This window comes from Sus scrofa, chromosome 8 (assembly GCF_054392235.1).
Source record: "Sus scrofa isolate SSC_HxYL_T2T_F1_AM1 chromosome 8, Sscrofa_HxYL_maternal_Yorkshire_Landrace_v2.0, whole genome shotgun sequence".
Classification (NCBI taxonomy): Eukaryota; Metazoa; Chordata; class Mammalia; order Artiodactyla; family Suidae; genus Sus; species Sus scrofa.
Window position 1 is genome coordinate 140,028,198 of NC_139390.1, and position 26,427 is coordinate 140,054,624.

The window sequence follows — 26,427 nt, forward strand, 5'->3', positions numbered from 1 at the left end:
ACCAACCCCAACACACAAATCTATATTTTACACTGCTGCCAGGGGGCTTTTTCTAAATTCAAATCTTATGCTCTCTCCCAACCCTCCCTGAAATGTCTTAATCAATCACCTCTATTGCTTTCAGAATAAAATTCAAATTCCTTAGCTTGGCACACAAAGGCCTCCAGGTCTAGCTACTTGTCCAGCCTCGCTGTTGCAAGTAACTACCCCCAGAGAGACTATGCTCCAGTCAGCCCAAACTTCAGGCATATCTCCAACAGAACAAGCTTTTATAATGGGCATGAGATATGATGCAATCAACAAATTATGAAACTACGTTGTATTGTGTAAATTACTATTGATTGTAAGTCCATCTTTATTGGGCATGAATAGCTCACCAGTGGGGGAGGGAGGAGACACGAGCCGGCAATGCATGGAAACACAGGACTGCTTCGATCGCAGGGCCAGATGCTCGACCACCACCGTCTTTCTGTGGACTTCTCTTCTTGAGTTCTTTTTGTTTTTCTTTTTTTGGTTTTATAGGTTTATTTGCAAAGGACAAAAATATTTAAGACAATTCAAATACACGTCTAAGCAGTTACTCTGTCAACATCAGCAGTGAGGCAGGATGCATTCTCACTTCCAGGCACTTACCAGCATCTTCTGAGGCTTCCCTCACTGAAGAAAAGGGGTCTGATATTTTATTCATATACATCCTTCTTATCTGCAGTGTAACGCAAATTTTTTGTGGGCACATTAACTTCTCCACATTCATGTCAGGACTTTCAAACCCGAATTCGTCCCCTGTGGCCATGATCGTCTCCCCTTGGTCCAAACTGCCTCAGCCCAGGTCTTTCATAAAACGAGAATTTACCGAGAGCTTTTCTGGGTGCATCTTGTCCCAGCGTTTCAAGACGTAAAGAGCTCGGTCCGCGATGCTCCCTGATGTCCAAGTGGGCGCGTCGCTATGCTGGCTACACAGCTGTGTAACTCCGCCTGGAACCTGCGGGAGCACCGAGCCCGGCTGCAGAGCCCCCGGAGGGAACAGGGTGATGCTGAGTGGCCCGGCGGCTGCCGGCGTGGGAAGCCTGGGCGGCGGCACGCAGGCCGCGGGCAGATGGCAGCCACCGGCGCAAAGGACACGAGCCGCCACGGCTCTACCGAGCAGGTTCCTGTCCTTAAGTTGGCGGCTGTGATAAAAGGAGCAAGCACAACTGTGACGTCCGAAGTCAGGAAAGGATCGGAGGCCGCAGAGACCAAAGAGTAAATAGAAATTTAGTTTTGATTTTGCCCATTTTGAGGTATTGTTGTTTCTTATGATACAAAATTACCCGCATAACAAGGGAGATACCGGGAGTTCCCGTCGTGGCGCAGTGGTTAACGAATCCGACTAGGAACCATGAGGTTGCCGGTTCGGTCCCTGCCCTTGCTCAGTGGGTTGACGATCCGGCGTTGCCGTGAGCTGTGGTGTAGGTTGCAGACGCGGCTCGGATCCCGCGTTGCTGTGGCTCTGGCGTAGGCCGGTGGCTACAGCTCCAATTCGACCCCTAGCCTGGGAATCTCCATATGCCGCGGGAGCGGCCCTAGAAAAGGCAAAAAGACAAAAAAAAATTTTTTTTTAATTTTAAAAAATAAGAAAAAAATAAAGTGGGAACCTGAGAGCAGAGGCCCTCCTTCATTTGTGTATCCTATGGCCGTAAGCGGTATTTCATGTATAATACATTCACCATACATGTCTGTTAAGAAATGATAGGTTAATTGTACAGTAGCTCTTGACTGAGTATACGAGTGTTATTCTTCTTTATTTTGTGAATTTATATTGGTTCAGGTGCCCCTTCTTTCAAAATTTTCTCAGGGGCTCCAAATTTCTAGGTTATAATAATCTGCTCCCAGCAATTCTTACGGTAACTCACAAGTAAATTAGGATACCACTCTGGGAACTCATTCTATTCATTGCACATTCAGGGAGCTGGATTACACTTCAACCATTTTGCAGCCTACCTGATAAAAAAATATTAGCTGGTATGGTCCTCTAAGATCTGATTCTCTTGTTAAACTGGGAAGAAGACATTTAGAAATCAATAACTCATAAAACATGCTCATAGCTTCAAATAAGCTTTTTCAGGATTATGCCATTAGTGGACGTCACTGAATAACAAGTACTCTGTCCATCCTCCCCACACACATCAAACGTTAAATCACCAACTACGTATGTTTATTTATTCATTTGTTTACTTAAGATTTATACTCTCCCTTCCTTAGCATAATTGTATAGGATTGATTAGCTAGGGATACCATTAATATCCACATTTCAGGGACCTTATGATTCATGGGTGTGAGGCAGTAGCTCATAGTAGCTTGGTTTAAAATCAGTAGCTTCGTGTGGCTCTGGCGTAGGCTGGCAGCTACAGCTCTGATTAGACCCCGAGCCTGGGAACCTCCATATGGCAGTGCCACGAGAGCGGCCCTAGAAAAGGCAAAGAGACAAAAACAAACAAACAAAAAATCAGTAGCTTAGTTTTATGTCTGCTTTCACTGGCAGTTTTTAGGAATAGTTTATGGATCAAGAATATTGTGCGATCTCTCGGCGTGTGTGCAGGACATGGAGGTTCCTCTATGTGAGTCTGCATGTGCAGAAAACAAAGAGAACTCATTTCATGCTCTCCTATATAACCAAATGATTGGTAATTGTTTTAATTTAATAAGGACAGTTGTCAATTCAAGAACTCTAGAGTAATTTTTTTTTTTTTGGCTGTACCCTTGGCATTTGAAAGTGCTCCCAGGCCAAGGATCAAACCCCCGCCACAGCAGTGACCCAACATGCTACAGTGACAATGCCAGATCCTTAACCTGCTGCCCCGCAAAAGAACTCCTGAAGAGAATGATTTTACTAAGAATCAATGGCTATAGCAAACTACACACTCAAAATGAGTACGTTACCTTGGATGTAAATTATGCCTCAGTAATTTGAAGAAAAACTAATATCGGTAACAGCAGAAGGTAGATTGGTGTTTTCATGAGGCTGATACACACGAGTGTAAAGGAATTTGGGGAGGTTCTCGAAAGGTTCTGTACTTTGATTGTAGCTGATGATTATTTGGGTGGTTATATTTATCAAAATTTATCACACTTGAAACAGGGTTTATTTTTATGTAAATTGTACCTCAATGAAATTGAGTACAAAAAGTCAGTGACTAAGCCAAGCAAAATTCTTATTTTAGTCAAGCCCCATTAAATTGCTTTTTTGAAGATTTTTATGATAAATTAATGGTGAGTTCTGTATTTTTTATTGTTGTTGTTAGGGCCACACCCTCGTTATGTGGAGGTTCCCAGGCTAGGGGTCTAATTGGAGCTACAGCTGCCGGCCTACACCACAGTCACAGCAACGTGGGATCTGCGCCGTGTCTGTGACCTACACCACAGCTCACGGCAAGGCCAGATCCTTAACCCACTGAGCGAGGCCTGCAACCTCATGGTTCCTAGTCGGATTCGTTTCTGCTGAGCCACCACAGGAGCTCCATGAGTTTTGTATCTTTATGGTGACTTTTATATCATAAAATTTCTTTATGAAATTATTAATGTTCAATAATGTAAGATCACTGAGTTCCCCATATATATTAAAATGTGTATAATATTCCATGTGTATAGTAACTTACCATCCAGTTCTGAGGTCTATTATAAAAGAAAAGCAAATAGCTGATAAACTTGTGAATTCGCAAATATAGTTCACCTTAGGTTATATTTAGATGGAGAAATTGCCACTTCTAAATGGAGGAACTTTAACAGTGAGCTTTATCAGTTAGATGATATCTGCCTAAGAATGCCTGCAGGTAACAGTGAGCTATTAATTGGTACGAGTACGTGACACATTAGAGCAGCGACGTCTCACACATGGCCTCCCATGTCTTTGTAATATCCTCTTTATTGTGAGTTTTGCCTTCCCAAGATAAAATTCAGAAAACCTATTTTCCCACTACCCTAGGGATCTAGGATGCAAGAAGATGACCCGGGTTCCACCAGCCAGGGTCACCCACGGGAGGTTTCCGTTGGTAACAAGAGGAAATAAGCTAAATGTTGGAATAGACTCCCTGATGCTGGTGGTAGCTGAGTAGCTTGCCTTAAAGGGTAGCAGTAGAAGCTGCAATACAGTTGAGGACCTCGCATCCACAGCAGTTTTAGAGATATCTGTAGCCACTTGAGAGACGCTGAGTTCCTGGCATCTAGAGTGTGGGCCACGGTAGCATCGACTGTGGAAGTTCTGAGCTGTGTTCCTAGGGGTCAGAGGCAGCTGCAACAATACTCTCATCTGGCCCCTGTGTGATTGGTTCTGGACGAGGCTGCTGGGAATTAGACCTGGTACCTATTTCTTCAGCCCTGCCAAGGATTCTTTGAGCTATCAGATATTCTCTACAAAATTCTTCGTTAGTGTACACAAGCAGGAATGGATTCCATTTGCCGTGTTGACCAGTCTGGACATCTTATACAGGGGGTTGGTTGGGTTCTTGGGAAGTTAAGAACATGTGGCAGAGTAATCGGGTTTATTTAGAAAAGGCAGTTTTACTCTAGTGGCCACAAAGTACAAACCACTTTGTAAACCCCTCCAGGGAGATACCTGCATACCTCTACCTGAGCAGTCTTACTGTTCACTCAGACCTTAGATTCTCTTCGCTGTTAGTGTTTACCCCAGAACTCTGGGCACACACTGAACCATGCTACGTGCAGTGATTATAAAGTGGATCCTTCCAGACTTGTCTACTTCTGCTCGCTCGCTCGCTCTCTCTCTCTGTGGTTCCATAAAGTCTAAGGATTTCAGATACTATCTGTACACTAATTGCTCCCCAGTCTCCATCCGACTGGCCTCTCCTTTGAAGTCCAGACTCATTTGCAACTGCCTGTTTACAATCTCCATTTGGATATCTCATGTGTAACTAAAATGTAACCTAGCCATTTCTTAGGTATGACACTAACAGCAAAAATGGCAAAAGAAAAATTAGATAAATTAGACTACACTAAAATTTTAAAATTTATGCTGCAAACAATACCACCATAAAAATGAAAATCCAACCCAAATAACGGGAGAAAATATTTGCAAATCATGTCTGACAAGAGGCTTGGATCCAGAATATGTAATGAATGTATACAATTCACCAATTTAAAAAAAACCCTCAATTTTAAAATGCACAAAGGATTTGATACATATTTACTCAAAAGAAGACACACAAATGGCCAATAAGCATGTGAAAAAATACTCAGCATCATGAGTAATTAGGGAGATGCAAATCAAAACCACAGTAACATACTACTTTGTACTCGCTAGGTTGGTTGCAATGAAAAATACAGACAATGACAAGTGTTGGCAAGAATGTGGAGGAATTAGGACACTTATTCCTTCTTGGTGGGAACGAAAAATAGTGCAGCCACTTTAGAAAATAGTTTGGCAGTTTCTCAAAATACCAATCATAAAGTTACTACATAACCTATCAATTCCACTCTCAATTATTTACTGAAGAGAAATGACACCGTATATCAAACAAAAAAAACTTGTACACAAACATTCATTGCAGCGTTATTCATAGTAACCTCAAAGCAGAGACGCAGATGTCCAAAAACTGCAGAGGTAAATCAAATTTATCCATCTCTAGGATAGAATATTACTCAGCCACAAAAAGGACGGAAGTACTGATTGATTGATACTTGCGACAGCATGGACCAACCTTGAAAACATTAAGTTAAATGAAAAAAATCCAGTTGTGGAGTTCCCGTCATGGCTCAGCGGTTAACGAACCGGACTAGCATCCATGAGGATGCGGGTTCGATCTCTGGCCTCGCTCAGTGAGTTAAGGATCCGGCATTGCTGGGAGCTGTGGTGTAGGTCAGATGCGGCTCGGATCTGGCATCGCTGTGGCTCTGTTGTAGGCTGGCAGCTACAGCTCTGATTAGACCCCTAGCCTGGGAACCTCTATATGCTGCAGGTGTGGCCCTAGTAAGACAAAAAAAGACAAAAAACAAACAAACAAACAAACAAAAAACTGTTGTAAAAGCCGCCTGTAGTGAAGCATTCTTTAGTATCAAATGCCAAGATTGGAGAAATCTCTAAAGACAGAAAGTAGGTTAGTGGTTGCCTGGGGGCAGGAGAATAGGTACAGTGTTTTTTTGGGTTTTTTTGGAAGTGATAAAATGTTTAAACTTAGACCGTGGTGATGGTTGCATGGCTCTAAGAATACACTAAAAAGTCCTTGAATTGTGCACTTCAAATGTGTGAATTATATGGAAATGTGAATTATATCTCAGTAAGTTGTTGTTGAAAAAGACCTTAGGGTTAAAACTGAACACTTAACTGCTTACTCCCTCCAACCCAAACCTTTTCTCTCAGGGTTTTTCCCTAGGTGTCCAAGCTAACAGCATAGGCGTCATCCTTGATTCTTCTTCATATGTCCCCACATCCAGTCCAGCCACAAGTCCAACTGCCCTCCCCTCAAAACAGGTCCCAGTTCTGAAGACGCCATTCCTTCTCAGCTCTAGTCCAAGGCGTTGTCATCTGTATGCCAGGGTAAATGCATTCTCACCGGTGTTCCAGCTTCTATATTTACCTCTCTGAGTCTGTTTCCTCACTACAGCTAGCTGACTTCTTAAAAATTGTAAGTCAGACCCTATCATCCTCTGCTCAAAACCCTCCAATGAATTTCTATTGCATTTACATGAAATTTGATCTTCCCTGCACAGCCCACAGTCCCCAGAGAATCTAGCATCTGCCTTCCTCAACAGATTCACTGCATGCACTCTGAATGCTGCCTTCCTCCTCTTCCTGGAATAGGACAAATCTGTTTTGGCCTCCTGACCTTGGCACTTACCACTCTTTCTGAGGCTCGTGGCTGGTGTGTGCCATCACTCAGGGCTCAGCCCAAAAGGCACTCCCTCCCAGTGGCTTTCTACAGTCTCAGGAACGCTCTAGCCTGGGATCCTGCTTTATTTTCTTAATAATACCTATAATTTGCTGTGATTATCTCAATTACTTCTCTTTCATACTGTGGTAAGAAATACAAAGCATGAAGTTTACCGTCTTAGCCATTTCGAAGTGCTCAGTAGTCGTGTTAACTCCGTGCACATTGTTGTCCAGCCCATCAGTGAGAAAGCGAGTTTCACCTTGAGAAACGGAGACTCGAGACCCACTGAACAACAGCTTCCTTCTTCTCCATCCCCCAGCCCCTGGAAACCACCCTCTACTTTCTATTTCTATGCATTCAACACCTTTAGGTAGCTGGTGTAAGTGGAATCAGACAGCACTTGCCTTTTTGTGTTTAATTAACTTATTTTCCTTCGCATAATGTTATCAAGGTCTATCCACACTGTGGTGTATTGCAGAATTTCTTTCCTTGGTAAGGCTGTATGATATTTCATTGTACGTATATGCTGCATTTTGTTCATGGCTCTGGCTCTCTGTTCCTCTGCTAGACTGTAAGCTTCGTGAGGGCAGAGATACTATCTACTTTGTTCTGTATCCTCTACACCTAGAAGTTCTGTAGATGTGGCAAAACTGGAGCTGATGCTAGGAGCATATGATTAAAGAAGATGAACGAGAAACATATGCTTCTTCGCCAAGAATAAAGAACAGAAATGTTGACAGATGTTGAAATGCATAGGGCCTGTTGTGGCATAGAGAGATTTGTGTAATTAAAAAATAATTAGAGATTCCTGGAAAATAATTTGATACAGGTAGTTAGAGCCAAACGTTCATGATCTTGAATAGCAGTCTGAATTTCTAGATTTTATCCGGGAGGCAAGGAAACAATGAAAATTTTGAACAGGAAAACATATTAGTAAATATCATTTCTAAGAATCTACTCTCTGCTGCATACACCTGCATACATTATTTCATTTAACATTTGCAATAACCTGTTATTACTTTCATTTTCCTGAAGACTATTTTGTATAAATAATTAATTAGTGAGGTCAATTCAGACTACAGCAATGAGTGGATGTATTTAAATATTAAATTTTGGAGTTCCCATCATGGCGAAGCGGAAACGAATCCGACTAGGAACCATGAGGTTGCCAGTTCGATCCCTGGCCTCACTCAGTGGATTAAGGATCTGGTGTTGCTCTGAGCTGTGGTGTAGGTCGCAGACACGGTTCAGATCTGGCATTGCTATGGCTCTGGTGAAGGCCAGAGGCAACAGCCTCCAATTGGACCCCTAGCCTGGGAACCTCCATACGCCGCAGGTGTGGTCCTAAAAAGACAGAAGACAAAAGAAAGAGAAAGAAAGAAAGAAAGAAAGAAAGAAAGAAAGAAAGAAAGGAAGGAAGGAAGGAAGGAAGGAAGGAAGGAAGGAAGGAAGGAAGGAAGGAAGAAAAGAAGGAAGAAAAGTCAGGTGCAGATGCAAAAGTTATGGCCCTGGAATATTCACAAAAGATCAAAGCTGGAGATTAAAATTTTGTGTATCCCCACCCAACCAAAGATGATGTCATTTTTAAACTAGATCAATGACTTAGCAAAATTAAAATGTTGCCTTCTTTTTGTTTTGTTTTGTTTCCTTCTCTCTTTTTTTAATTTTCTTGCTTGGGGGGTGGTCGCCTGCGGCACAGGGAACTTTTCAAGCCAGGGCTGAAACCCACACCACAGCGGTGACCCAAGTCTCCCCAGTGACGACACCAGATCCTTAACCCACAGCGCTACAAGAGAACTCCCATTTTAGTTTTCTAACAAAAGCAAACTCTGACATACTCCTAATGACTCTACAAAATTCTACCCATTTGAGATGCAACTTTAGACTCAGCCTCTAACGTTGACTGGCTTGAGACGCACACGTAGGGAGGAATTCGGATAGAATGAGATCCTGTGACCATGGAGGAAGGAGAGGCAGGATGGAATGGTTTAAAATTACTGTTTACAAGGCCACACTTGCTCTGTAGATGCATGATTCCTTTTAAATTTCTCAAAACCAAACCAATTAAGCAGCAGTGTTCCGGTATCCTACAAGCCACTCTGTTACTGAAAACTTCAGTGGTTTTTCAAAGCCATTAGAACCTGAAGTCTGAAAACTGGTGTCTTTTGTTGTTTTGTTCATCATTGCTTTTCTCTTCTTCGTTAAGTCTCTCTCCTATCTGCTATGCCTGGGATGTTGTCTCATGCCTACATTCACAGCCAGTTAAATGCTAATGATTCTCTGACATCAGATTTTCTTTTCTAAATTATTATAGTATTGCATTGGGGAACTTGAGATTTTAAGGAAGCTGTAAAAAGGCTTAACAGCAATGGATAAAAATAGAAAATAAGCTTTCTTGAATGTGGCTTCCCATTTGGTTTTTCCAAAGTTGAACTTTGAGGTTTAGATGAATATATTTGAATACGTTAAACTTTCATTTTTTGAAGTCTGTTTATCATTTGCTAGTATGATTGGTGAGCCTGCATGCATACACACACACACACACACACACACACACACACACACACACACTATACTTTGTATTCACTCTTTCATTAATTATTCAGTATTTCTCGAGCCTCTCCCTGTGCAGTAGGCATGGCATTAAATGTTACTCCAGAAATCTTGTTCTTCCTCATAGTATTATCTAATTTAAAGGTAGTCATTCTCCAATCTCCTTTATGTTCTCTTCCCCAAACTAGTTTTGCCACTAAAAATAAGAATATTGAGACACTGATCTATCCAGCATTGTCACTGCTTTGGCTCAGGTCACTCCTATGGCAAAGTTTTGATCCCTGGCCGAGGAACTTCTGCATGCCATAGTGCAGCCAAAAAAAAAAAAAAAAGACATTAATCCAGCTGTGATTGTTAATTAGGTTCTATTAAGACTATGCTAGGCAAAAAAATAAAAATAAAATAAAAATAAAGGCGTTCCCTCTGTGGTACAGTGGGTTAATGATTCAGCTTGTCTCTGTGGAGGTTCTGTCCCCTACCTGGCACAATGATTAAGGATCCAGCGTTGCTGCAGCTATGGCATACGTCGCAGCTCTGGTTCAGATTCAATCCCTGACCTGGGAACTTCCATATGCCGCAATTGCAGCTGGAAAAAAAAAAAAAGACTGTGCTGTCCTGCCAGGGTTGGTTTCCCTTCGAAGGTTAATGAGCACCTACTATGTGCCAGGTACTGTGCCTAGTGCAAACTAATTCCCAAGTGTGGGGTGTTCCAACAGCTGAAAGCAACACTATTCCAATGACACTTGCATGGGGGCCATATTACAACGGGCCCCATCTACCTTTTCAGCCACAGCTTTATTTCTCTACACACTCTTGGGCTCTCTATTCCAGCCATAGAGAACTATTTTCCAAATTGAGTTAATGAAAGACTTTAAGCTTTAGATCTCATATTCAAGCTCTAAAGATAACGAGATCTTACATTCAAGATTGGCTCTATTTCAGATTTAAATTAAATAAAATGCTAATATCTGAGAATTACTGTGTACTCCAGGGAAAAAAATATACAGAGAAATCACAGAGAATGATAGTTTTGTACAGACATTTATGTAGGAAAACCATAGAGATTTTTTTCTCAGTAGGGAAAAAAAAAGAATTTTAATTATTTTTCACAATAGTTTGCATCTAAATAGTACCATACGTACAAAGAATCCTGATGGATAGCATGTAATTGGAATGCCAGTCTTTGGGAGGGCATTTGACCAGCATGACAACATTTTCACAACAGAACCAGATACTTAAACTAGAAAAATTACACCATACTGACATGTGTATATAAAAGAGGCAGAATAGCTAGCAAATCAGAAGGTTGGTTCTGGAGTACAACACTCCAGAGAAAGCTGTGCTCCACTCCAAAGCCAAGTTCAAGTCGCAGAGCCTGTGTTGTCAGTTTTATACAGAAAGCTGAGGAGAGGAGTACAGTAGCATGCCGTCCACTCACACCCCGCCTGCTTAGGCTCCACTCTAGGCCTGTGGCTTCGGTAATGTCTCAATGAATCCCACGCAACCCTCCCTCATCGGAGCAGAGTAGAGGAGGGAGGCAGGTGGGAACTGGGGGAAATATCAGATTTCCCCAAAAGGTCAGCAAGAGGTTTTCTCATTAACTTATTTATTTATTTCTTATTTTTGCTTTTTGCGGCCACACGTGCGGCATATGGAAGTTCCCAGGCTAGGGGTCAAATTGGAACTGTAACAGCTGGCCTACGCCACAGCCACAGCAGTGCCAGATTGGAGCCTCATCTTCAACCTACACCACAGCTCATGGCAATGCGGGATGCTTAACCCACTGAGCGAGGCCAGGGATTGAAATTGCATCCTCATGGATACTCGTCGGGTTTCTTACCGCCGAGCCACAACCAGAACTCACCTCATTAACTTTAAAGTGTTTAATAAAATAAAACTATAAGGATCTGCAAGCCTTTAGCTCATATGAATTAGTTTTCATGTGCTTATGACCATTGCATTTGCCAGAAAAATATGGAAAGACAAATATCTCTATATATCCTAAAACAGACAGCGAAACTCAGGGCTCCAGGAACGTTGATGTTAAGTGTCCCTAAAAATGAGGTCATCTTACTAGAGAACAGAACTAACTGCACACTTTCTATATCCACTGTTGTAACGACCGCATGACTGCTAATGTGTAATCCACAGTCCAGCATATTAGAAGTGATTCCACAGTAACCTGACAGCCTTTTCCAAAGCAAAGCATAGTATGGTTGGTGGGAAAGGTGATTATAATATTTATTTTTAAAGAGGACAGGAGGAGTTCCCGTCATGGCTCAGCATTTAGCAAACCCAACCAGCAACCATGAGGACGCAGGTTCGATCCCTGGCCTCGCTCAGTGGATTAAGCATCCATCCTTGCCATGAGCAAACACGGCTCGGATCCAGCATTGTTGTAGCTGTGGCACAGGCCAGCGGCTACAGCTCTGATTGGACCCCTAGCCCAGGAACCTCCATATGCTGTGGGTGCAGCCCTAAAAAGAAAATAAATAAATAAATAAATAAAATAAAGAGAGGAAAAGCCAGTTCAGAAAGGGGCATTATACCTATCACAGACATTTCCAGCTACCTTTATTTATTTATTTCCTGTCTTTTTGTCTTTTGAGGGCTGCGCCCACAGCATTTGGAGGTTCCCAGGCTAGGAGTTGAATCAGAGCTGTAGCCGCCGGTCTACACCACAGCCATGGCAATGCGGGATCCAAGCCCAGTCTGCGACCTATGCCACAGCTCGTTGCAACACCAGATCCTTAACCCACAGATCGAGGCCAGAGATCAAACCCACGTCCTCATGCATACTAATCGGGTTCATTAGCCACTGAGCCACGACAGGAACTCCCCAGCTACCATTATTTTTGCAACACACTGGGCCTAGACTAGGTAAGCATTGACTAGTCAGATTTTAATTCCTTTTCTAACTGCTCTCACATGCCTTTACAATATGATCTTCTTATGTTTAACACTTCATTTAAATACCAACTTAAAGCTTAATAAGGTTTTTCTTCTCATCGCATAGCATTTTCTCAAAAATAGTATTCCAAAAATTTGACCCTTGGATCTGATAATTGATACTTTCTGAAAGTAATGACAAAAACAAATATACTATTGATTCTTTCAACTAAGTAATTATAGATAGGAGTTGCCTGGTGGCTCAGCAGGTTAAGGATCTGGCATTGTCACTGCAATAGCTCAGGTCACTGCTGTGGCATGGGTTTGTTCCCTGACATGGGAAATTCCATGTGCCGTGGATGTGGCCAAAAAGAAAGAAAAAAGGAAAAAAAGAATTACAGATGGTAAAAACTAACTGAAATAGGAAGGCCAAGCAGGAAGATTTCAGTGAAAACCAAGCACCTTTTTTGGGGGGGTGGCTTTTAGGGCCGCACCCACCGCATATGGAGGTTCCCAGGCTAGGGGTCTAATCAGAGCTACAGCTGCCAGCCTACACCACAGCCACAGCAACTCGGGGTCCGAGCCACGTCTGCAACCTGCACCACAGCTCATGGCAAAGCCAGATCCTTAACACACTGAGCGAGGCCAGGGATCGAACCCGCCTCCTCATGGATGCTAGTCGAATTCGTTTCTACTAAGCACAAGGAGAACTCCAACCTTGCACTTTAGACATGAGCAATTTATAAACTTGTCTCTGAAGGGAGCCTAGATCTTCAGCTTCAGTAAAATTGCATTAAAACAAAATTAACTTTTAAAAATGAGTAGAAATATGGTAAACCTAATAAGTACCTAGGGAAAAGAACTAATAGTCTCTATCTTGGAATGGGGCATGGAAAAACAAGACGTGTGAAAAGCTGTTTTATAAGGTCTCAACAGATGTTAGCCACCAGTTGCATTAGAAGCATTTAATAAAAGTTTTTTGAAGGCATAATTATTAGTTAACTAAAGAATAATTGTTTAGTTAACTAAAGAATTAGGTAAAATCAATGCTGTGTGAACCAGGGACATGAAAGATACTAAACCGATGGATAATTTGTGTGACTCAACCAATTTTCTCCATTCTTATGAAGGGTAAAATCATGATTCCCATTCTAACATATTTTCAGTACGCCTCTCCTGACATTACTTTTAAGTTCATAATATGACTTATGCAATTAAATCAGAGGAGCCAAGAAGCTATATTAACATTTTACATTGATCAGAGGAAATGAAGTTAATTGACGCAATTATTGAACTCAGCATAGCAACACCTCCCCTCGAAGTATTTCACACTTGACAATCTCGTGGCACTTTATAAACCTTGAGTGAGAAGTACGCCCTCTCCATTTTAATAGCAAGAAGCAGAGGCACACTTAATTGTAATCAAAATTTTCCAGTGGCAAGTGGTAGGTCTTCACTCTGAATTTGACACATTGGAATGCTTTGCCCGTGGTATTTCAAGTTAGGATTGAACAAAACTTGGCAAATAATGAAAAACCCTGTAAGGTACAGCGAAATGTCCTTCCTCCTTGACCGTATACTCTGGAGGATAGAAAAAAGGCAACTTCCGATCAGGTCTTGGTGAAGCTTTGTGGTCGTGAAGGGCAAGGGCTGTGAATCGGGGAGATTAAATTAGAGAACCAAGCCTTACAGAGTGTGGCTTGGGCAAATCACTCACCTACCATACGTCTCCTTTGCCTCATCTGCACGATGACAGCAGTAGCAGAAACCCCTCAGAGGGTTGACGCGAGGATTAAAGGGTGTACCCTGAGTAGCACAGTGTCTGGCACATGCTACGCCCTCCATATAGTGTACCCACCACCACCACCACCACCAGCTCCAAGCACAGTGATGGCTGATTTTATGTGTCCATTAGGAGGGAGGTTTTGAAGAATACGAGCATTTAGATCAGTGAACTTTGAGTAAACGGATTGCCCTCCAATTAGACTACATTCAATCCGACGAAGGCCTGCCTCCCCGAGCAACCAGGAATTCTCCAGATTTAGATGTTAGACTTCCCCTGCACTATCAGCTCTCCTGGGTCTCTGCCGGCTGGTCCACACTGCAGATTTTGACCGGCTAGCTTCTATAATCCTGTGCACCCATTCCTGATAATGAATCTCGTTATATATGCACATCATGTTGGCTCTGTTTCCCTGGAGAACCTTGATTAATACAGTACCATATACAAGTTTGAGACCCTAAATCATAAAATAGATTCGATGGTGGAAAATAGAGCACTAACATCTTCCCTTCAAATATAAGATTCTTGAGGGTAAGGATCGACCTTTAAGTATGGACCATAGATACGTCTTCAGAAAATGCTTAAAGAATACACATTAATCAATCAGTATCCTGGAGCATAACGTGAAAATACAGTGGCATTTTTTAAAGCACATGTGAACTGACATCATACGTTAGACCTAGCCTTAGGATTATACAATTAAAAAGATATCGATGGAGAAGCATTCAAATCACCAGCTATGCCAGATGGCTGTTAGAGTCTATGAGCTGCCCCAGATGTCATCTGAGGGAACAGAATGTCCCGAAGGAAATAGAAAGCTAGGGAATGGATGAATCACATCTGCTGTTGTCATGGATACTGTTCATCTTATCTGTGTGAACTTGAAAACTAAAAGCACGATAGAATAGAGTGGCTAGCTCTCTAAGCGAAGCCTCATCTGTTACGAAAAGACCTCGTCCTGTAGAGAAATCCTTAATGCTCCGTGAGCACTCAAAGCGTGGCTGGCCTTGGGCAAAGTGTCCAAGATGTACACACATAGTTTCCACCCTCACGTCCGCTGATTCTCTACTCTGCATGCTCGTTAGAGTCATCTAGAGAACATCAAAAAATATCTTGATAAAATCCCACCCCCAGATAGTCTGACTTGGTGCTTTGGGGGAGGCACTCTTCCTTCCATCCTTCCTTTCTTTCTTTCTTTTTTAAGAGGCGCACCTGTGACATATGGAGGCTCCCAGGCTAGGGGTCGAATCAGAGATGCAGTTGCTGGCCTACACCACAACCACAGCACCGCGGGATCTGTGCCACATCTGCGACCTACACCATCAGCTCACGGCAACGCCAGATCCTTAACCCACTGAACAAAGCCAGGGATCGAACCCACATCCTCATGGATACTAGTTGGGTTCTTAACCTGCTGAGCCACAGCAGGAGCTCCTGGGGTGGGACTTCTTAAAATATCCCCAGGTGAGGCGAACCCCCCAGGTGCTCCCCAGCTGAGGTCAAGAACGACCGCTCTGGGCTTGTGCAGTCTAGGTGATGCACCAAAACGCATGTAACATCCAGGCACGTTAAACCCCTTCACAAGCAACACTTTCATAGTCTTCCACTTTCCCAACTCAGATATTTAGGAAATGGTCAGCTACGACGATTTTCTATCTTTTTTTCATTTTTTAAAATGTATTGAAGCGGAGTTGATTTACAGTGTTCTGTTAATTTCTGCTGTACAGCAAAGTGATCCAGTTATGCATACACACATGTTCATTCTTTTTCAGATTCTTTTTCCATATAGGTTATCACAGAATATTGAGTAGAGTTCCCTGTGCTCTACAGCAGGTCCCCAGTGATTATCCGTTCTGTCTACAGTAGTGTGCATACGCCAATCCCAAATTCCTAACTCATCCCTCCCCACCCCTTTCCCTTTTGCTAACTGTAAGTTTGTTTTCCAAGTTTGTGAGTCCGTTTCTGTTTTGTAAATACATCATTTGTGTTAATATTTTAGATTCCATATAAAAGTGATGTTATACGGGATTTGTCCTTCTCTCGCCTGACTGACTTAGTATAATAATCTCTAAGTCCATCCATGTGGTTGCAAATGGCATTATTTCATTCCTTTTTATGGCTGAGTAATATACCACTGTAAGACAATTTCTGTCTTAATGCTTGAGATCTTCTCTATCTTCTAGTTTTTTCAATGTTCTTCATTTCCCCTTTCAGAGAGTTTATCGATGTAGGATATAGGCAAATGAGAGGTAGCAGATTTTACTATTGATGAGAGGTTGGATGAAAAAGGAGCTTGAAGCTAAAGGTTGAAATCAATGATTCTATTAACCTGTGACTCTTAGGACAATAACATAAAAATCCAAAGGCTAATACAAGTCAGAGACAAAATAAAGTGTGTCTCTTTAAGTGGTAAATTATCTAAAAATAAACTCATTGTTAACATGTGTTATAAAGCTCTGGAACCTCTGTACTTGTAGGCATTCAGTAAATTTTGAATGACTTTGGAAACAGTTGTCTTATTTTGACCACACTTATTGAATAAGAACTTTAATTTATGCAACAAGGGACCATAATATCCCATAAAAATATTTAATTTGCCATACCTTGTCAAATTTTTTATCTAGAAAATTTATATTTATATGTTTAGTGATTCCTTTGCTATGCATCCTATACTAAAAGGATTCCTTTCTTTTGAACTGTTTTATTCACTCATAACAAGTAGAATGGTATACCTTAATTAAATTTATTCTCACTCTTCAGATACAAAATGGCAGTGAACAATTCCACTTCTGAGTATATATCTAAAGTAAATGAAAGCAGAGGCTCAAATAGGTGAAGGTGAAATCAATCCAAGTGTCTAGCAACAGATGAGTGAAAAAAAAATGTGTTATAAATATGCAATGGAATATTATACAGCCTTTAAAATGAAGGAAGTTCTAACACTTGCTACAACATAGATGAACCTGGTGGACATTATGCTAAGTAAAATAAGCCAGTCACAAAAAGACAGATACTGTGTGATTCCATTTATATGAGGGCAGTCAAATGAATAGAGCGAGAAAGCAGAATGGTGGCGGCCATTGCTTGGGGCAGCGAAGAATGGGGAGTTGTTGCTCAGTGAGTATATTGTGTTTCGGTTCTGCAAAGTGAAGAGAGTTCTGCAGATGAGTGGTGATTACGGTTGCACAACAATATGAATGTATGTCATGGCATGGAGTTGTATACTTAAAAATGATTAAGATGATAATTTTTATATAATGTGTATTTCACCAGATATAGAAATAATAAAAAGTAAAAATACCAACATCAGTCATTTAATTTCCTCATGAATCCACAACCTGAGCAGACCTGGTTGGGGATGGCTCTACCGGTTCCTTGTCATGTCAGCAGGGGCAGCTCTGCTACATCTGGAGGATTCACTACCATGACAGCTTACTCACACACTGGGCAAATTGGTGCTGCTGTTGGCTGGGAGCACACCCCCGGCTATTGACCAGGGGCTTTGGTTCTCCACATGGGTTTCGCCATGGTCCTTTTGGTGGCATAGCATGTTCCTTAATACCTAGAGTAAGCTTTGGAAGAAATGGGAATTGGAAGCTAATGAGTCCAACATGGCACAGGATCACTCCTACTGTATTTTAAGCACAGGTCAAGCAGTCAAAAAAAAAAAAAAAAAAAAAGGAAGACTGTCCTACCTTTGACAAAGAGTCAAAGAATTTGCAACCATCTTTAATCTACTATATCCACTAGCCTAGTTTTTTTCTCTCTGTATTCTGGAACTTTTCTCCAACTGATAGCTTATGCTTATAACTCAGCGTGTCCTGGTTTTTCCTAGACCCTCATATTTAGCTCCAAGTCTATCTCCAGGGCTTCTTCCTATGCATCTTTGGTTTCAAACCCACTGTTAACTGCCTAATTATCTCTTTTCTCAATCATGTAAATGGGAGTAAGGTTATGATTGGCCCAGATCATTTCATGCTAAGACATGCCTGTCATAAGTTACAGACAGATCTGTGCACTGGCTGCCGTTAGATCAAGTGCTCCTAACCCATTACCTAGAGCCAAGGGGGTAGGTCAGATGGCATAAAATATGACTGTTTTGGCTCATCTTTTTCACATACACTATGGGCATGAGGGTGAGGGGACATGGATAGAGTTGTGCAAGGGTTGTGAATACACCCTAATTCATTCTCCTAGAATAAAATGGAGTGGTTTTCACCTGTTCTGAAAATACTTATCCACTGCTTCCCTGGTCATTAAGATATTGAAGATATGTGGAGTTCCCGTCGTGGCGCAGTGGTTATCGAATCCGGCTAGGAACCATGAGGTTGCGGGTTCGATCCCTGCCCTTGCTCCGTGGGTTAACGATCCAGCGTTGCCGTGAGCTGTGGTGTAGGTCACAGACGCAGCTCGGATTCCGCGTTGCTGTGGCTCTGGCGTAGGCCAGCAGCTACAGCTCCGATTCGACCCCTAGCCTGGGAACCTCCATGTGCCGCGGGAGCGGCCCAAGAAATGGCAAAACGACAAACCAGTTATATTGAAGATATAACTGGCTTATTGCTTTTCCTTTTTATACCTCCTTTGAAAAAACGCCTGTGGATTTCCTGTAACATTTTCTTTTCCCCTTAAGATGGCTCTTTATATCCACTTAATGCTATTGCCTCTGAATAAAATCATAGTGTGATTTTCCCTGGGCACTGCAGTCAGCACAAGATTAATACGTCCTACTCATGTCAGCAGCAAAAAGGTAGCAGTGCTTATGTGATTGTTTCTTCCTGTTTGACAAAAACTATCAAGCCAAACTTTAGCCAGGCTCCTCTAAGCCCTCTTCTCAATTAGGCTTTGACCTTGGGCTTCAGTGTCCATCCTGGCTGGGCCTGCATTGCCCAGTTCAGCAAGAATCCACTACATCAGTTTAGAGAGAATCTCCCACCCTCTGTATCTGACCAAATCCCTCATTTCTTACCGTCCTCCGGATGGTATCTCATCAGCCTAGCCTGCCTGTCTTCAACAAGAATCCTGGCAAGTCACTTTGGCCAGCATCCTCCCTTAACCCTGATATTTCTTCTTAGTAATTTTCCATACACCGAACCCCGCCCTGGTCCTTGGCTATAAATCCCCAATCGTTCCTATTGTTTCTTCAAATCATCCCTTGCACCACTTTTGTTAGTTTGAGTCCTCCACAAAGAAAACACCAAGATGTGTGATGAGACGTGCAAAGGATTTATTGGGGGAATCTCCTTTGAAGGAGGAGAAGGAGCCGGAGGAGGTGAGGAAAGCCTTCAGACCGTGATGCAGATCTGCCCGCTGTGAGAGAGCCAAGGATGGGAGAGGATTGTATGGGAAAGGTCTCAAATGTGGCACAGTTCTATGAAAGTCTCAGCCAGGCAGAGTCAGGGGAGTCCTCCAGCCAAAGGCACCAAGGAATCCTGTAATGCCTAAGAATGAGCCTGCATTAGAATGAATCACAGTGCTACTCAGACTTTGGCTGAGAGAAGCTTGCAGTAAACACAGCCTTTATGTGAACACAAAAGTGAATCTAGAAGGACAGCATCTGGCCATCAGTCCATTATGCTTCCTGCAAGAGGTAACTTGAGTGCTGCATTTTCACACCACAAATGGGGAGAAGCTACAAATGAGGCGCAAAGTAGAAAGGCAAGAGTCAGATGATAAAGTGCCTTGTTTTTTAAGTACCACAACGTTTAGAATTTATCCTGTAGGTCCTTTAGTGAAAAAAAGGGGTTGGGAAAAAGAAAACAGAGGCAAGAGATAACCATGCATAGGATTAACCGGGCATGATAGCAAATTAGACTTGACAAGAAGAGAGTGCCCTGACTCCCAGGTTTCTGTCTTGGGAACATATCGTATGTGTTGCATGAGGTTAATATTTTTGGGGCAAGACGAACTGAAATGCATCACATGTTACGGGGTGGAAAACTGCACCCAGGCTTAAAGCATTCGTGTTATTGCTGGCCTAATCCAACATTATTACATACCTACGTAAATAACACATCATCTTTGTGTTCCCTTAGCGCAATAATAATAGCACACAATTAGTAATAATAATACACAACTGGTAAAACATAAAATAAGGTAGATTATAATTTTGAAAAGATTATTTGCACATACAGTGATTTAAACTGGGCAGTACCAAACTGAAAATGACTAGGGATGCTCCCCAGAAGGAACCAGAAAAAAAAGGCTTTTATAGAACAGATGAAGAAACAGTGCAAGGAAATTATTTGATTGGTTATGGCTTAGGTGGCTGTCTTATTTGGGAAAGCCTCGTTGGCTCTTTGTGATTGGTTGTCCTCAGGATTCTGTTTCTTGACCTTGATTGAGGCATTTGCAGGAATTGACCCTGGCCTAGGTTTTGGTTTGGTGTTTGCACAGGCTGCCCAGACATTGGAGCCACCTTGGTCTCATGGCCTCCTTGTTAATTACTTAACACAACTCCCTCCTAAATCTTAGTATTAATAGGAAGAATCTAAATTCTTCACATTAAGAATAAATTGCATGTTCCTGTTGTGGCTCAGCAGTTAAGAACCTGAATAGTATCCATGAAGATGTGGGTTTGATCCCTGGTGTCGCTCAGTGGGTTAAGATTCCAGTGTTGCCCTGAGCTTTGGTGTAGGTCACAGACACGGTTCTGATCCCGTGTTGCTGTGGCTGTGGTAAAGGCCGGCAGCTATGGCTCTGATTCAACCCCTAGGCTGGGAACTTCCATATGCTATGGGTGAGACCAATAAAAAAAAAAAAGACCAGGATCCAGCTTTGCTGCAGGTTGTGGTGTAGGTCGCAGATGCAGCTCAGATCTGGTGTTGCTGTGGCTGTGGTATAAGCTGGCAGCTGCAGCTCCAATTCAGCCCCTAGCCTGGGAACTTCCATGTGCTGCAGGTGCAGCCCTAAAAAGACAAAAACAGAATCCAATTTCAGGAGAAAACTGAGATACGGAAGGTATGTTTGAACTTAGATAAATTCTGGAAGAAAAGAGTAGAGAGAATGACGCAAAGGCAAACATCCACCAACTCACTCCAGCTCTGAAGAGCAGAGCCCTTCACCCCTCAGGCCAGGAGACTCTCAGCAGAAGTAAGGCTCTTGGAAACTGAAATGTGCCACCCAGGAGCTAATAAGAGACATGAAAAGTCCTGGGACCAGGATGCCCTTAAGATTCTCCCATTCTGTGGACAGAGTTGGAGTCTCCCCAGGGAGGGCTCAGGACCCAAGAAAGGGGCGTACTTGATGAGGGGACTGAGGGCAGGAGACAGTGAGAGGAGAGCAAAGGGAATCAGGGTGAGAACAGGTCTTAGAACGCGGCTTCATCACTCTTCTGAGAAACGCAGGAGCAAATTCAACTAAAAGTAAAACTCCCACCTTGCAATTTTATGCTGCTTTAGGATAAAACATCGCAGTTAAAAAAGAAAGAAACAGGAGTTTCCATCATGGCTCAGTGGTTAAGGAATGTGACTAGGAACCATGAGGTTGCTGGTTCGATCCCTGGCCTCGCTCAGTGGGTTAAGGATCCGGCGTTGCCGTGAGCTGTGGTGTAGGTCCCAGACACAGCTCAGATCCTGTGTGGCTGTGGCTGTGGTGTAGGCGGGCAGCTACAGCTCCAATTAGACCCCTAGCCTGGGAACCTCCATATACCGCGGGTGCAGTCCTCAAAAGACAAAAAAGAAAAAGAAACAAAGCAGAACAAAACTGACTTACCGTGTGCTGGTTCACAACCTCAGGGCTTCTCCCAGGTGAAATTCGAAACTGGCCGGGAACTCGGAAGTCAGGTGGGGGACAGATAGGCGGAAGAAAGAGGCAGCCACGCCAGGTAGGTGGCAGGCTTAATAAGCAAGGGAGTTCCATACGAGGCCTGTCCTGGGCGGCTGCAAGACCAGTACTTCCCGCCAGAATCCAAAGAGCTTATATAGCGGCCTTCCCAGGGTTCAGTTGCTTACTCTGTTCAGGTCTCAGCAGCACCTTGCTCTCACAAGGCTAACGGAGCTTGAAAGTGGCACCCATTGGGGGAACGGTGGGCAGAAAGCTCATCTCAAGGACCAAGAGTGGGGAGCGGTCGAGGCGCCTCTGACTGCCCGGGTCCGGTGCCCGGGTCAACCGGCAGTCACGTCCTCCCGCTGACCTCCCCCCCGCCAACGGAACACAGTACAATGGTCAGAGGAGGGGGCTGTTCACCTAGAGGGCAGTCTGACTTCCTGCACCTCTGCTCGCTGGTCATTATCAGCCTCGCCCTTTGGAATTAGCAGGGTCATGGTTTCTGCAAAAGATGTTGAGGAATAGTCTCTGTGCTTCTACGGTGTGCCGTGAGAGAATGACTATGAATTTCGAATACAAAAGTGCAATGATTGCTGTAGATTCTCAATTAAAATAACTAATCAGGAGTTCTCTTGTGTCATAGAGGGTTAAGGATCTGGTGTTGTCACTGCAGTGGCTTAGGTCACTGCTGAGGCACGGTTCCACCCCCAGCTCTGGGAACATTCACATGCAGCAGGTGCATCCAAAAATAAATTAATTAATTACATAAATGAAATTAAGTTAAATAACAAATCAAACAAGAGTTAGTGCTTTCCAAAGCTCATTGAATTATAATTTTGATTTCCTTTAAAAAGTTAATAAACTTTAAACGTTTTATTCAACTATCACGGATTTGTCTTATAATGAATAATTTGTGATGCTTTTTCTAGAGATTAGAGTAAGAGAACATGCTTTTACATCATGACAAGGGTAAAGTCTCAACATTTACATTAAAATTACAAATCTAATGAACTAGAAAAATGTTGATGGATAATTTCTAAATGATTAGTCAGTTACATTGTTTCCAAAAGTTTTAGTTACTTACATTTTGGCAATTGTTCTGTATCTACATTACAAACCCCTTGAGGGCAGAAAAATATCTTATCTGTATCTCTTCCATTGCCTAGCTAAAACCCTGCAAATTGTAGACATTTAAAAACACTGGAACAGGAGTTTCCGTCATGGCTCAGTGGAAATGAAACCGACTAGGAACCCTGAGGTTGTGGGTTCGATCCCTGGCTTTGCTCAGTGGGTTAAGGATCCAGCATTGCCGTGAGCTGCAGTGCAGGTCGAAGATGCGGCTCGGATCTGGCGTCGCTGTGGCTGTGGTGCAGGCAAGCAGCAACAGCTCCAATTAGACCCCTAGCCTGGGAAACTCCGTATGTCATGGGTGTGGCCCTAAAAGGAAAAAAGACCCAAAAAAATAATAAATAAATAATAAATAAAACCACTGGAACAAATCAGAGATAGTGTAGATATGTTAAACCTAAATAGTAGAAAGAGGAAAATGACAATGACAAAAGGAAATAGTAAGGGAAGGTGATTTTAGACAAATTGGGCCATCCCAAATTAAAAGTCTGCAAACAGATTATTATTCTCTAACAAAATATATTTTAAACTTTCATAAAGTTTTCTATTAAACAACATTGTTAATTTGTTCTGGTGTTTTTACAGAACCATAGTCATGAGGTGGTAACGTGGGATAATTGTGCTGATATTTTTATATTTTCTAAATTTGTGATGCTGATAAAGAATTCACTGCAGAGGCTGAAAGTCTAATACATGATTTATATTGTATCACAAGCAGAATTGCTACTGAAATTGCAAAATGTTATGGCTATTTTTAAAATGGCTTTTCTATATCATAATTCTTATTCTAATTGATTTTTTTTTTTTTTAGTCTTACTGTTTCTTTGCCAAAAATATAACATGCCATTTCAATTGAGAGGCTCCTATAATTACCATTGTTGGAAGTTTCATGCAGATTAGGCAAAACAATGTGTGCGTTTTGTGCATATGGTAATCAGGTTTGAAGCCTTCTCATGACAAGTCTCACTCTTTGAGAATTTTCCCCTCTATGTATTAGAAGCACAAATGCTAACTTGATGAATGATTTCAACACCAATGGCACATTTTATCCAATTCTCCTTATTCCTTAATCTCACACTCAGGGTTATAAAAACAAATTAAATTAAAATTTATAACCAATATATTAATGTTTCCAATAAATCCATAAAATACAGAGCCTATAATTTCCTTTCCTATATGGTAACGCATCCTCTCTTTTCTCCAGGTGTAGTTGATGTACGATATTATGTTACTTTCAGGTGTTCAACGTAGTTACTCAACATTGAAATACATTGCAAAGTGATCACCAGTATATCTAATAACCATCTGTCATCATACAAAATTATTACAGCATTATTGACTATGTCCCTTATGCTGTGTATTACATCCCTGTGACTAAATTATTTTTTTCATATTTTATTATTGTTTTTTAATAGTTATTTCCCCATAAATTATTTTATTTTATTTTATTATTATTCAATGAATTTATCACATCTGTAGTTGTATAATGATCATCACAATCCAGTTTTATAGGATTTCCATCACATAACCCAAGCACATTCTCCCACCCCGCAAACTGTCTCCTTTGGAAACCATAAGTTTTTCAAAGTCTGTGAGTCAGTTATCTGTTCTGCAAAGAAGTTCTGTCTGTCCTTTTTTCAGATTCCACATGTCAGTGAAAGCATTGGATGTTGGTGTCTCATTGTCTGACTGACTGCACTTAGCATGATGATTTCTAGGTCCATCCATGTTGCTAAAAATGCCGGTATTTCTTTCCTTTTAATGGCTGAGTAATATTCCATTGTGTATATGCACCACATCTTCTGGATCCACTCCTCTGTCGATGGACATTCAGGTTGTTTCCATGTCTTGGCTATTGCAAATAGTGCTACAATGAACATCGGAGTACATGTGTCTTTGCGAATCATGGTTTTCTCTGGATAGATGCCCAGAAGTGGGATTGCTAGATCAAATGGTAGTTCTATTTTTCGTTTTCTGAGGCATCTCCATACTGTTTTCCACAGTGGCTGCACCCATTTACAATCCCACCAACAGTGTACTAGGGTTCCTTTTTCTCCACGCCCTCTCTCGCACTTACTGTTTGTAGACTTTTGGATGATGGCCATTCTGGCTGGTGTGAGGTGGTCCCTCATAGTGGTTTAGATTTGCTTTTCTCTAATAATGAGTGGCGTTGAACATCTTTTCATGTGTTTTTTGGCCATCTGTATGTCTTCTTTAGAGAATTGTCTGTTTAGATCTTCTCCCGTTTTCTGATGGAGCTGTTTGTTTTTTTGGTATGGAGCTGCAGAAGGTGTTTATAAATTTTGGAGATTAATCCCTTATCGGCTGATTCATTTGCAAAGATTGTCTCCCATTCTGTGGGTCCCATAAATTATTTTATAACTGGAAGTTTGTACCTCTCATCCCCTCATTCAACCCCCCCCACCCTGGTAGTCACCAGTTTGCTCTCTGCATCTATTACTGTTCTGTTTTGTTTGTTCATTTGCTTTATTTATTTATTTTTGGGGGGCTGTACCCACCGCATATGGAGGTTCTCAGGCTAGGGGCCAAATCAGAGCTGTCGCTGCTGGCCTACACCACAGCCACAGCACTCACTGCCAGATCTGAGCCGCATCAGTGACCTACGCCACAGCTCACGGCAATGCCAGATCCTTAACCCACTGAGTGAGGCCAGGGATCAAACCTGCATCCTCTTGGGTACTAGTAAGGTTCATTTCCACTGAGCGAACGATGGGAACTCCCATTTAGTTTATTTTTTAGATTCCACGTGTAACTGAAATTATGTAGTATTTGTCTTTCTCTGTCTGACTTATTTCACTTAGCGTAATACCTTCTAGGTCCACCTGTGTTGTCCCAAATAGCAAGATTTCATTCTTTTTTATGGTTGAATAATATTCCATTGTATATGGAATATAGAATGGAATGTTACAATATACATTGTATGTATGTGTGTGTGTGTATGTACATGTATATCTTCCTTTATATATGTGTGTGTGTGTATGTATGTATACATACACTTTTATACACACACACACACATACTTCATATCCACTTTATCCATTTATCTGATGAAGTACACTTAGGTTGCTTTCATATCTTGGCTGTTGTAAGTAGTACTGCCATGAACATAAAGGTGCATATCTTTCTGAACGAGTATCTGTTTTCTTTTGGAAAATGCCTAGAACTAGAATTGCTGTATCATGTAGCAGTTCTATTTTTAAGTTTCTAAGGAACCTCCATACAGTTTTCCAGTAGAGCACGAGGGTTCCCTGCTCTCCACATTTTCACCAGCACTTGTTATTGGTGGTCTCTTTGATGACAGCCGCTCTGACACGTATGCAGCAGTATCTCACTGTGGTTTTGAGTTGCATTTACCTGATGATTAGTGATGCTGAGCATCTTTTCATGTGTCTGCAGACCACATGAATGTCTTCTCTGGAGAAGTGT

General features: G+C 42.0%; 1 pseudogene; it reads right to left on the reverse strand.

Moving 5' to 3' along the window:
- Window positions 1-680: 680 nt before the first annotated feature.
- On the reverse strand, window positions 681-22,349 carry LOC100523007 (acyl carrier protein, mitochondrial pseudogene; annotated as a pseudogene).
- Window positions 22,350-26,427: the final 4,078 nt, after the last annotated feature.